Raw genomic sequence first — 10,899 nt, forward strand, 5'->3', positions numbered from 1 at the left:
GTAGGGGCAGGAGGTGGCTGCAGGTCTACTCTGGCCTCAGCCCCAGCTCAGGGCCACAGTCAGAACTGCAGCAGCCACCTACACCCACCCCTTGCTTTTTTGTATAAGAATCTAAGGCGATAGACACCCCCCACCCCCATCTTAGATTTGAGGAAATACGGTATAACTTGCATCTCCACACAGTCCACGAACATTATTCTGGGATACCAGCTCACTAGTTTGGAATGTGTCGCAGGGCACCTCGGTGCTCCTGCTCCTAGAGAGGAGAAACTGCCAGGGAGAGAGAGAGAGAGCCCTGGCATGTCATAACGAGCCCAGCTGAGGGTTGCCAGGGTAACGAGCGCAGCTGCGGGTTGCCGGAGCAACTAAGGGGAGCCAGCTGCCTGTAGGGGGCAGGGCCTGGCCCTTATAAAGCCCAGGGCTGAGGCCAGGCTGGCAGTTCCCTGCCAACAGCCGGAGAGGCAGGAACTCCCTCAGCCAAGATATGGGAAGAAGCCTGATTTGCAAGTACAGCTCATGATAGCTCTGAGAGGATTGGGCACTATGGTTTAGCCAGGGGGCTTTATGTTTGAGTTACAGCCAGGAGGCTCTAGTTTATGTTCGGCTTTAATGTTACACCGGAGGTTTGGGTGAGGCTGTAGGGGTTGGAGGAGGCCTCATCGGGGACTCACAAGGGAGTGTGAGGCCCCTGCGCCAGTGAGGGCACGCTAGGCCCTGAGAGTTACAGGGCAGAGTCGTGAGGTCAATTAGCTCAGAGAGGAGCGGCTGAGCCTCATAGGGACCCCAGAGAGTGTGGGGTGTCCTAGCGCCAAGAGGGCGCAGTGTCCTCATGGGGACCCCATAGGGGTGGGGTGCCCCAGCGCCAGTGAGGGCGTGGTCTAGCGCCAGGAGGGCACATCATTCTTACAGTGCCAGTGAAGGTGCAGCTTACGCACCAGTGCAGGAGCAACTGGCGGCAAGGAGTGCAACCAGTGGGTTGCGGGTGCAACCAGTGGGTTGCGGACGGGGAATAGACCCCTGGTTATGCGTGGGGTACGTAGACCCCAGCCCCAGAGAGAGGGGCGATTTTATCAGGGAGCCCAGTGTGGGCACAGCGAGCCCCAAAGAGGGGGAGCACCATATTGGATTACTGAGAAGCCCAAGGTGGGCACGGCGAGCCCCAAAGAGGGGGAGCGCCATAGTGGACTATTGGGAAGCCCAGTGTGGGCACGGCGAGCCCCGAAGAGGGGGAGCGCCATATTAGGAAGCCCAGGACGGGCGCAGCAGATGCCAGCAAGGGCGTCACTTGTGGGGTGCATAGACCCCAGCCCCGGGGAGGGGTGATTACTGAGGAGCCCGGGAGGGGCCATACTGAGGAGCCCGGGAGGGGCCATACTGAGGAGCCCGGTAACAGGCTAGCACCACGGCCGTAAAAACATCAAATTAACGTAGCCATTATAACAAATACAGAATGACCTTGAAATGGATAAGTTTGGGGGGATTTGCTCTGGTTGTTTATAGAAAGCTTCAAAACTTCCTCTTAATCACAACCTAGTGGAAAAATTGTGCTCATGAAGAAGTAAACTCAGTAGTCAATATGAGACTCTTAGATCTGGGAGACAGGCATTTTTGGTGCTAAGTGCTTAATAGCAGAATGCCCTGTGGGAGGATACTGGCATGAGCTATACTTTGACCTTGATGCAAAACTCAGTTCACTTGTGATACAAGAATATTAAGCACAAACACTAGGGGGGAAAGGGACAGTGTGAGAGAATGATGCATGCTTTTTTTCCCTTCTAAACTGCCAATTATTTTTTTAGGCTTTTATTGTTTGATGGATGAGATAATGATGTTTTTCTACCACTATAGTGTCTGTTTTTTTTTAATTTTTATAGGTCCACATCTAAGAACTGTTCTCTCCTCGATGACCCGCAGGTTAAGAAAATTGCAGACAAGCACAACAAAACCACAGCTCAGGTACAGGCTACTTGTCTACCTTTTTTCCTTTATAAAGTACCTTCCTCTTGGGCTGACAACACCTTGGCCCAATTAAGCAGCAATTACAATATCTTTTTTTCAACTTGATCCTTTAAAAATGTGTAATTTTTAGGGCTGTCAATTAATTGCAATTAACATGTGTAATTAACATGTTAATCGTTGTTCGTGTTATTTTTTTAACGTGTTAATCGGTCATGTGGTTTTGGAGCCATCACATGGGCTCTGCTTTACCACCGTCACTGCTACCTCGGGGCCAGCTTGTGGGGCAGTGGTGGTAGTGCAGAGGACTGCAGGGCAGTCCAGGTACAGGCTCCAGGTGGCTGCACTGGGGGGGAGGGGCACGCAAAGACACAGACATGCAGCTGCACCCACAGCCTGCAGGCAGCCTGAAATGCAGCCCAGTAGCATGTGGAGCAGTGCCCAGCAGGCAAGTCTGTGAAGGGGAAGGGATGTGGGGGAGGGAAAGGGCATGGGGGGGGACAGATCAAGCCCCCATGATGTGGGAAGGAGCGGCAGGGGCTGGGGTTAGTGGGGCCCCAGGATGCTCCCCACAGCAATGGGAGTGCCCCCCCGCAACCGCTGGACAAACCACCCGCAGCTCTGTCCCATAACCTGCCCTGGTCCCAGGGCTCCGTTCACTCCAACCCCTGCCCCTGCCCCTGGCGTTGCCTCACTCCCTTTTTCACTGGGGGGGCCTCATCTGTCCCCCCCACCCATACCCTTCCCTCCCTCACACCTCTTCCCCCCTCACCCTTACCTGCAGGGTAGTGTCTATATGTGTGCCTATCTGCCTCTCATTCCCAAGCAACAGCACCCCCAGCCCTACTGCTGCCCCTCACTCCTGACTTACAGTCCCGCAAATCCTGCCAGGGTACGCAGGAACCCTCTTCTCTGGGCACCATTCCCCCCACACACCTCACCCCCACCCCCAACCACACAAAGTACCTGCATAAGTTTTGTATAACTGAGTTTTTAGCTGTGCGATGTCAAAATCACAATTAATTGCAACTAATTTTTTAATCACACAATTAATTGTGATCAATTTTTTAAATCATTTGACAGCCTTAGTAATTTTGAATCTGATTACAGTCCAAAAGGGAGAAGAAAAGCTTTAGCCTGTGGTGCTTACAATTTGCAAATTTAGGTTCATATCCAGTAATGATTAAATTATTCTGCGCAAAACTTTGGGTTGTCCTTATACAGGTCTTATTATTATTTTAATGTATATTTTATCTCTAATCTGATAGAGTAATTCATGATAGAATGGATAAATAGATACAATGTTGCTTTTCAATGACTACTTGTCATTGATACTCCTTGTCTGTTCCTGTAGGTTTTGATTAGGTTCCATGTCCAAAGAAATGAGAGTGTAATTCCCAAATCTGTGACTCTGTCATATTGAAGAAAATGTTAAGGTAAGACAGTAAAGGAGTTGTTTACATATGACATTATTTTATAAGCCACAGTTTTCCCTATCTTTAGCACTGGAAAAAAAATAACTGTTAGATATCAGATGTTATACCTTTTGGTCAAAGTTAAGAGTAATTTTGAAATGTTGACTAGAACTTCTTTCATTAGAGCAATGCCAGATAAATGCTATTTTTCTTTTAAAATATGATCCCGTCTGTCACCATAAGTCAGTTTAATGCCAGCTCATACCTAAAACACCTGGAGCTTGTTGCTGAATGTACATTATTTCTACATAGACAGATGAATCTTCTGCATTTTAAATAATTATGCAGCAGCTAAGACCTTGAAAACTACCAAAATTAGCCTCTCAAACAGGATTATTATTACACATATATATGCATTATCACTTCTTTAGAGGCAAAGGCAACACACATGAAGCTTTTAAGGACTGTAACCCACTGCAAACAATAAATATATTTGAAAGTTCTAGTATTTGCCAAACCTAAAATAACTCTAACACAGTGCTTCCCCAAATTTTCCTCATCATAACCCCATTTACTCAGCATGGCCCCTCACTCCTCACAGCTCTCCACCCCCTCAGCTGCCCCTCACTTCTGACCCACTGTCCCCTGGCCCTGCTTGTGCCCCTCCCTCCCAATCTGCAGTGCCCAATGCTTCCCAAGTGCCCCAGGGCCAGCGCCTGCAGCCCTCTGCCTCCCCACTCCAGCAGCGCCTGAGTCCTGGCTGCCACCTGCAGGAAGTAATAGCTGCTGGGGCCAGAACCTGGACCCTGGCTCCCTGCCCTCCACCCTGTCTCCTCCCCTGTGAAAGTCAAGCTACTTAACCTAGATGACTCGGTTTAGGCCTCTACATTTAAATTCCTTGAATTTGAAATTTTGGCTCAAGAGTTTTATCACGCCCTTCGTAAATGTGGACCTTCATTATAACATTTTTTCATCTGAACCAGTAGTGCTGAACCTTCTTCCACCTTGAGCTGGATGGGTAGTGCTCAGTGCATCTGTGGGCCCAATCCAGCTGGTGGGCCTGATCCAGCGTGTGGAGTAGTGAGCTGCGGCCTGTGTAGGGCGGGGGAGGGTCAGGGAGTGGCCTAGCACCAGTTGAGCCCTGCATGGGAAGGGGACATGGGCCAGCCCTGATCCAGCCATATGGAGGGGAAAGGTGATCGGCTCACCCTCGATCTGACTGCATGAGGGGGAGAAGGGGTGGGGCTGGCCTTAATCTGGCTCTGTGGGGCTTGGGAATTTGGCAGCAGGAGAGGGGTGGCAGTATTATTTTTCACTGTTCTCCTGCCATCAAATTTCCCAACCTGTGTGGAGCCCCAAATGCCATGATTCTGTAGGCCACACTTGTGCCTTGGGCTGATCAGCCCACAAACATCAGCCATCTGCCTCCTTGATTTGGGTAGACCCCTACATATAATGCTTTTCTATTTATATCTCCAATATTCTTTTCATGGATGTGCTTACGCTTGTATCTTGTAGAACCAACTGAAACCTCATAGTGTGTGTATCTCTTTCTTTCCCCTTACTTTGCAGGTGTTTGATTTTGAGTTAAGTAACAAGGAGATGGAAACTCTTCTCAGGTTTAAGAGAAAATACAGAATCTGTTCTTTAACCATGTGAGTGTCTGTTCTCCTTTAGTTCATTCAGCATAATGAATGGCAAGAATTATAATCTCAATTTTAATTAGTGAGTAGGAAACGTGGAAACCCTGGCCCTCAGTAAACTTCTCACCTCTGTAGCCAATGAAGTCCAGTGGAATACTAGTCATTTGTAATTTTGTGTGTGCAACATGGTAAAATGGATTATAATGTGTTAATGTCATATTATGAGGCCTATATTAAGCATGGATTAACAAGTCAAAATTGATGTGAAACTCCAAAACAGATAGCTTCAGATTTTTATCTGTTATTTATCTGACAAATATATTCAAAGTAAATGAGTTTCATTTTAGAAATGTGTTCTAAGTAGCAAGTCTAGAAGAGCTAGGCTGGTGTATTACCTGTCCTGTGATTATTAATGTTACCTGTGCTGAGACTGATGCAGTGCCCCATTTTAGAATGGTGGAACCTATGCCTACTATTGGCTTTTACTTCCAGCTTTGCTACTTATTCTGTTTTCACAGTTTAAACATTATGAAAGGGAATACTACAAACCTACTATATTTCAGAAGTTTGTATTTTTGTATGATGTATAATACATATGTGAAAAATATTTCACCTTTTAATAGTAAAGTTTTAGGCAAAATTTGAAGCAAATGCAAAGCTACAGGAAAAACTATATTAGGAATGGCAGGAGGTCAAGTGATATAAATTGCAAAATATGCAAATCCCTCTTATCAAAGAAGTTGAGAATTAACTTTGGTCTTGTATAGGTTAAGTAGTGAGGAAGACTGGAGGTATGATCACTTTAGTGAAGGGTTTGACCTATGCACAACATCTATCAGGAATGTTATTTTAGCCAGGGGCTTGTATTTATGCTGATCTTTCTAATGCATTGTTGTGAGGGTTTTACAATAAAACCTTTCTCTCTCTAGGAGCAAAAATCACAAGGACTATCCTTTCTCAGAAGAGCAATCCTGGCCTTGACATGACATGCCCCATGGCTGAGAACAGGGCAGGGCAAAATATGGCATATGGGCCAGATCAGGTTCACCAGGCAATTTCATTTGGCCTTCAGGAATGCACCCAACAGTTAATTGTATCCTGCTGGTCCATGGCTGCCCCTGCTACCTTTTGCATGTGCCCCGAGCCTTGACCATTCTTGCTGGGCCAGTGTGCTTTGATCCCACCCTCATGTGGGGAGATCCTTGGCCCCAGCTCTGGCCAGCATACCGCTTCCTAGTGGGGTTGCTGCTGCTGCTTCTGGGGGAATTGCTCGGCTCCCCTGGCTCCTCCTTGTGTCTGCTGCAGTGCTCTGGGCAGCAGTAGGGAAGTGCTGGTGGGTGGAGAGAAGCTGCATCTGGGCGGGAGCATGGATCTCAGGTCAGCCCAATTCCATTGTACAGGGTCCCTGTGGCTCACATGCAGCTCCCGGGACTTGCACACCACGGGGGTGGGGGAGAAGCCCCGTGCAATAGAGCTGGTGGCCTTCACCACTCCCTGCTGCTACATGCAGCTCCTGGAACTCTGCTGGAAGTGATGGGGAGCCAAGTATGATGGAGCTAGGCCAGATCTTCTCCCTGCTTTCCAGCAAAGTCCTGGGAGGTGGCAGGAAATGGGGCCAGGTTGCGGGCTCCATCCTGTGGGGCTCCCCCACTGTGCAGTGCATGACTCTGGTTGGGTCCCAGGAGTTGCATGTGCTCTACAGGGAACTGTGTGAGATGGAGGTGGGTGGCCTGGCCCCACTCCTTGCTGCCACCTGCAGCTCCTGGGGGTGGCTGGAGTTGTGCGCCGCTGGGGGGTTCTGTCTGTGTACACCATGAGGACCCTGAGGGCCTGCTGCTTGCCGCTGCTGATGCCACCACTTTTGGTGGTGGGGGCTGTGTACCATGGGGTGGGGCACCCCACACACACAATAACCTTTTCCACACCCTGCCCACACATAGCTACACCCCTCCACAAACCCCACACCCTTCCCCCAACACACAGCCATATCTTTCCACAAACCCTACAAACCCACCCCCACCCACACATATACCCTACCACACAAACTCCCAGCCCCCAACCACACCCCACACACACTACCACACCCCTGCACACAATATACACATTGCGCCATCCCCCCCCCCCAAAATATAAGACTTTATTTTTGAGCTGTTATGCAATCACCTCTATATATGCCATGCAAAGGCACATAAATCAGGACAAAAATATTTTTTGAAATAAAATTAAAATATGTTATAGTAGATGTTTGACTTTTAGCATATGATTTGTTTTTTTTCCCTGGTTCTAAGATAGCAAACCCCCCTCCACCTTCCTCTTCCTCTCCCATGGAGTACTTTTAGGGGCAAGGGAGGGACTTCTGGTGGCAAAAGTCAGGGGTTAGGGGTAGGACTTCTGGTCCCAAGATAGTGACCAGGGGGTAGGGCACCTGTTAAGGTGCAGGGCTATCCATGCGGCCCTCTACAGCTCATTAAAACTCATTAAGTGGGCCTCCAGCTAAGATAATTGCCCAACCCTGGCTTAGAAGGATTGTATTTTGAAATCCTTTGGCCTTGTTTGCATGTAAAACACACCTGCAGCAGAAATGTTGTCTATACTGACTGGTAGATGAAGGGAAGCTAGTAGCTACAGGAAATCCAAAAAATAAATATTGAGCCCACTTCAGTTTGCTGCTTTTCTTAAAACCTCCAATTATTAATATTGCAATCTTTTGTCTATTTCTTGTACTTTTTTAAAAGTTATAAATGCATATCCTCACCTGCATTATTCAATTAAGTTCTTAGGAATGGGTTATCAAAATAAGTTGTAGTAATCTTTGTTCAAGAGGACTTGTAAACAGCAGCCCCTAGCCATCATATTAGCCTTTTAACAATTTGTACAGAAATATCAGTGTAATGGGGCTTATGCCCCATTACTGAGAAGGGGGAGGGAGCCCAATGCATGTGGGCCAGCCCAGCCCTGTGAACAGACTTGTTGGGGGAAAGGATCTAAATAAGTTGGCCTCCTGCTTCAGGTGCAGGCTGTGATTGACAGGCCTGATTTGGAAGTAAAGGGCCAGGTAACTCAGGGAGAGACTCAAAAGCTGAGGGCTGAGCCCAGAAGACGTAGTCTGGCCCTGGAAGCTGAGGGGAAAGGAGCTCTGCAGGGAGCTGCCTACTGATGCTGGACTGTGAACCCGCTATGCCGAAAAGCTGCAGGTTCTTCCAGGGCTGGCAGGGGAATGAAGTCAGGGTGGACACTACAGTGATTGCTTTAAAAGGCCAGGAGGCTGAGGGTTCAGTGCTAGAGAACTCATGTTTTGGTTTGAGTTTTAACCAGTGGTTTGTGGAAGGGACTGAGGGGTGGTTTGGAGGTCCTATTAGTGCCCAAGAGGTACATGATTGTCTTGAGCCCTGCGGGGGGTCAGACTCAAGGCACAAAGAGGTCCCAGGAGCCCCACATTGCCCAAGAAGGGGCAGAGCTTGGGGCCAGAGGGCCCAGAACCAGAAATAGGGCTAGAGAGACCACAGCACTGGTGCAGAGGACAGAGAGAACCAAAGCAGGCTCAGTGCCTAGAGCAGGGTGGAGAAATCAGTGCCTGGAGCAGGCTCAGAGTCTGGAGCAGGGCCTGGGGGGGCCCAGGATTAAAATAACAAGGTGAGGGCTGGAGCCCAGAAGCCAGGTCGGACCAGCTAGAGTAGAGGGGCAGAAGCTGGGAAGGTTGAAGCCCCAACAAGGGAGGTGGCCTGGTGGCTTTGGGGGACAAGTATCCCAACTGAGTGATGGTACAGTGACATCTGCAAGGCATGGGCATGGTGTAAGCGGTGGACAGAAACATGTGATTAGCCCTGAAGGCATAACTGATGCCCTGGAAGAACTAGCTGGCATCTAGAGGAACTGGGGTTGACCCTGGGACCTATTAGGCAGCCTCCCTTCCAACCAAACAATTACATCAAAGGCATTGGTGGGCAAATGGGAAGGGGAGGGCACCCTAGGGCTGGTATGGGGTAAGAATTATGGGGCCTCTAGGGGGCATTCTAGCCACCCCTGGAGCGCAAGGCCAGTTACAATGGAGCATAGAGAATTACACTATTTTAAGAAAGCAAGGAGGAATTATAACTTTTGAAAGTTTGTAACTGTTGTCTGTCTCACCCTAATCTTGAATGAACTGGAGGCCATTTAATATGGGTTAGCTTCAGCTACTACAGGTTAGAAGCAGACACATGAAATACTTGCACTGGATTGGGCTATACTGAGTCCTCTTCATTTTCAGGTGGTATAACTGTTTCATCCATCAGTGTCCATATCCATTGATTCAGTTTGTCACAGAATGTATCACTATACAAGCATGTACTAGCTACGTAAATGAGGCCTCATATTTCAATTTAGGGCCTTTAGATGCTGCTGAAATAATAGTATACCAATAGAAAATATGACTGCTTGAGACTTTATTGTATTTGAACCTAGTAGCATTGTGACACCTATGACAATGAGATAGCTATACAAAATGTTGCATAAAGCCTCCAAGTTTTAGCTATTAGCTACAGAATATGGGACTTTTTAGCGTTAAAGCAACAGGTGCTGTTCACTCAGGTAACAGTAGCAGTAGGCAAGCTTTTCTGGCTGTGGGCTGGAATGACCCACCTTGGTTTAGAGGCAGGTGAGAGGGTGGGTACTTAGTAGGGGTGTGCAAAGCAGGCTGTATTCGATCGGATTCAGATTTGGCCTGAATCAGTGACAGTGATTCAATCTGTTGATTCAGATCACTGTCCCTGATTCAATTTGGCCAAATATGAAGATTCGATGCTGATTCAGAGAATCAGCGATTCGGACATAGACACAGCTTTAAAAGCTTTTCTACATACCTTGAGGTAGCAGGTGTGGCTTGTGATCGCTGCGATGCTGGGGTGCATGAAACATCCCACAGGAGTGCGGGGGGAGGGGGGCTCCATGTGCTCAGCGGCCCCTGCTGCGCACTCCCCAGTGGACCCAGAAGTTGACCGGAAGTGCTTCTGGTCCACTTCCTGGTCTGCTGCTGAGTGTGCTGGGGAGCCCTCTGTGCCTCTGTGGGACACTCCATGTGCCCCAGCATTGCAGCACTCACAAGCCACCTTCTACGTAGAGGTATGTAGAAAAAACATTTAAAGCTGTGTCTATGTCCGAATCTCCAAAACTTTCTGAATCTCTCCAAATTGATTCGGAGAGATTACAGGGTTCTCTGATTTGATTCTGATTTGGAGATTCAGCCACCAAATTGGGCCAAATCTCTGCCAAATTGAATCAGGGACCAAAGCTTTGCACAGCCCTAGTACTTAGGACCCACCTGCAACCAGTGCTGCTCCATACGATACCATATGGAGCAGCACTGGTTGCAGTTGGCATCAGGTGGCCAGGGCAGATCACTTATGGCACCACAGCTGAAGGTTCCTGATGCCAAAAGCTGGTGAAGTCACACATCCATGACCAGATTTAATGGCTCTGTGGGCTGGATCCAGCCTGTGGGCCGTAGGTTACTGACTCCTAGGTTACACCACATCTATAGGAGTAAGAATTCTGAGTTTCCCCATTGGCATTTATATTAAAACCTTCTTAAGCTGCAGTCCTCTGTCAGTCCAAAGCTGATGAGAGGAGGGGAAAGCATCTGGTTATCAGTTCATGCTTTGTGCAAATTGGTAAAGCATGCATACCACACGCAGGTTTTTCAATCTCTCTGAATGTTCTGAACAGTAAATGCCCCCTTTTTGAGGGAATAAAGATTCTTCATGACTGACTGTATTTTCAAAGCAGGTATGGATAATAGCATCATCTGAAGATCCAGACCATTTTTGGCTGAGAGAGTTTAGACAACGCATCAGGCTTCCTACCAATACTTGATTTCTCAGAAGTCAACTTTAGAACATCAACTCAGA

At 48.2% G+C, this 10,899-nt stretch overlaps 1 pseudogene; it reads left to right on the forward strand.

The window, feature by feature from the left end:
- The first annotated feature begins 449 nt into the window (after positions 1-449).
- On the forward strand, positions 450-7,041 carry LOC132250178 (aldo-keto reductase family 1 member B1-like; annotated as a pseudogene).
- The last annotated feature ends 3,858 nt before the right edge of the window (positions 7,042-10,899 follow it).

Source organism: Alligator mississippiensis, chromosome 4, assembly GCF_030867095.1.
Source record: "Alligator mississippiensis isolate rAllMis1 chromosome 4, rAllMis1, whole genome shotgun sequence".
Classification (NCBI taxonomy): domain Eukaryota; kingdom Metazoa; phylum Chordata; order Crocodylia; family Alligatoridae; genus Alligator; species Alligator mississippiensis.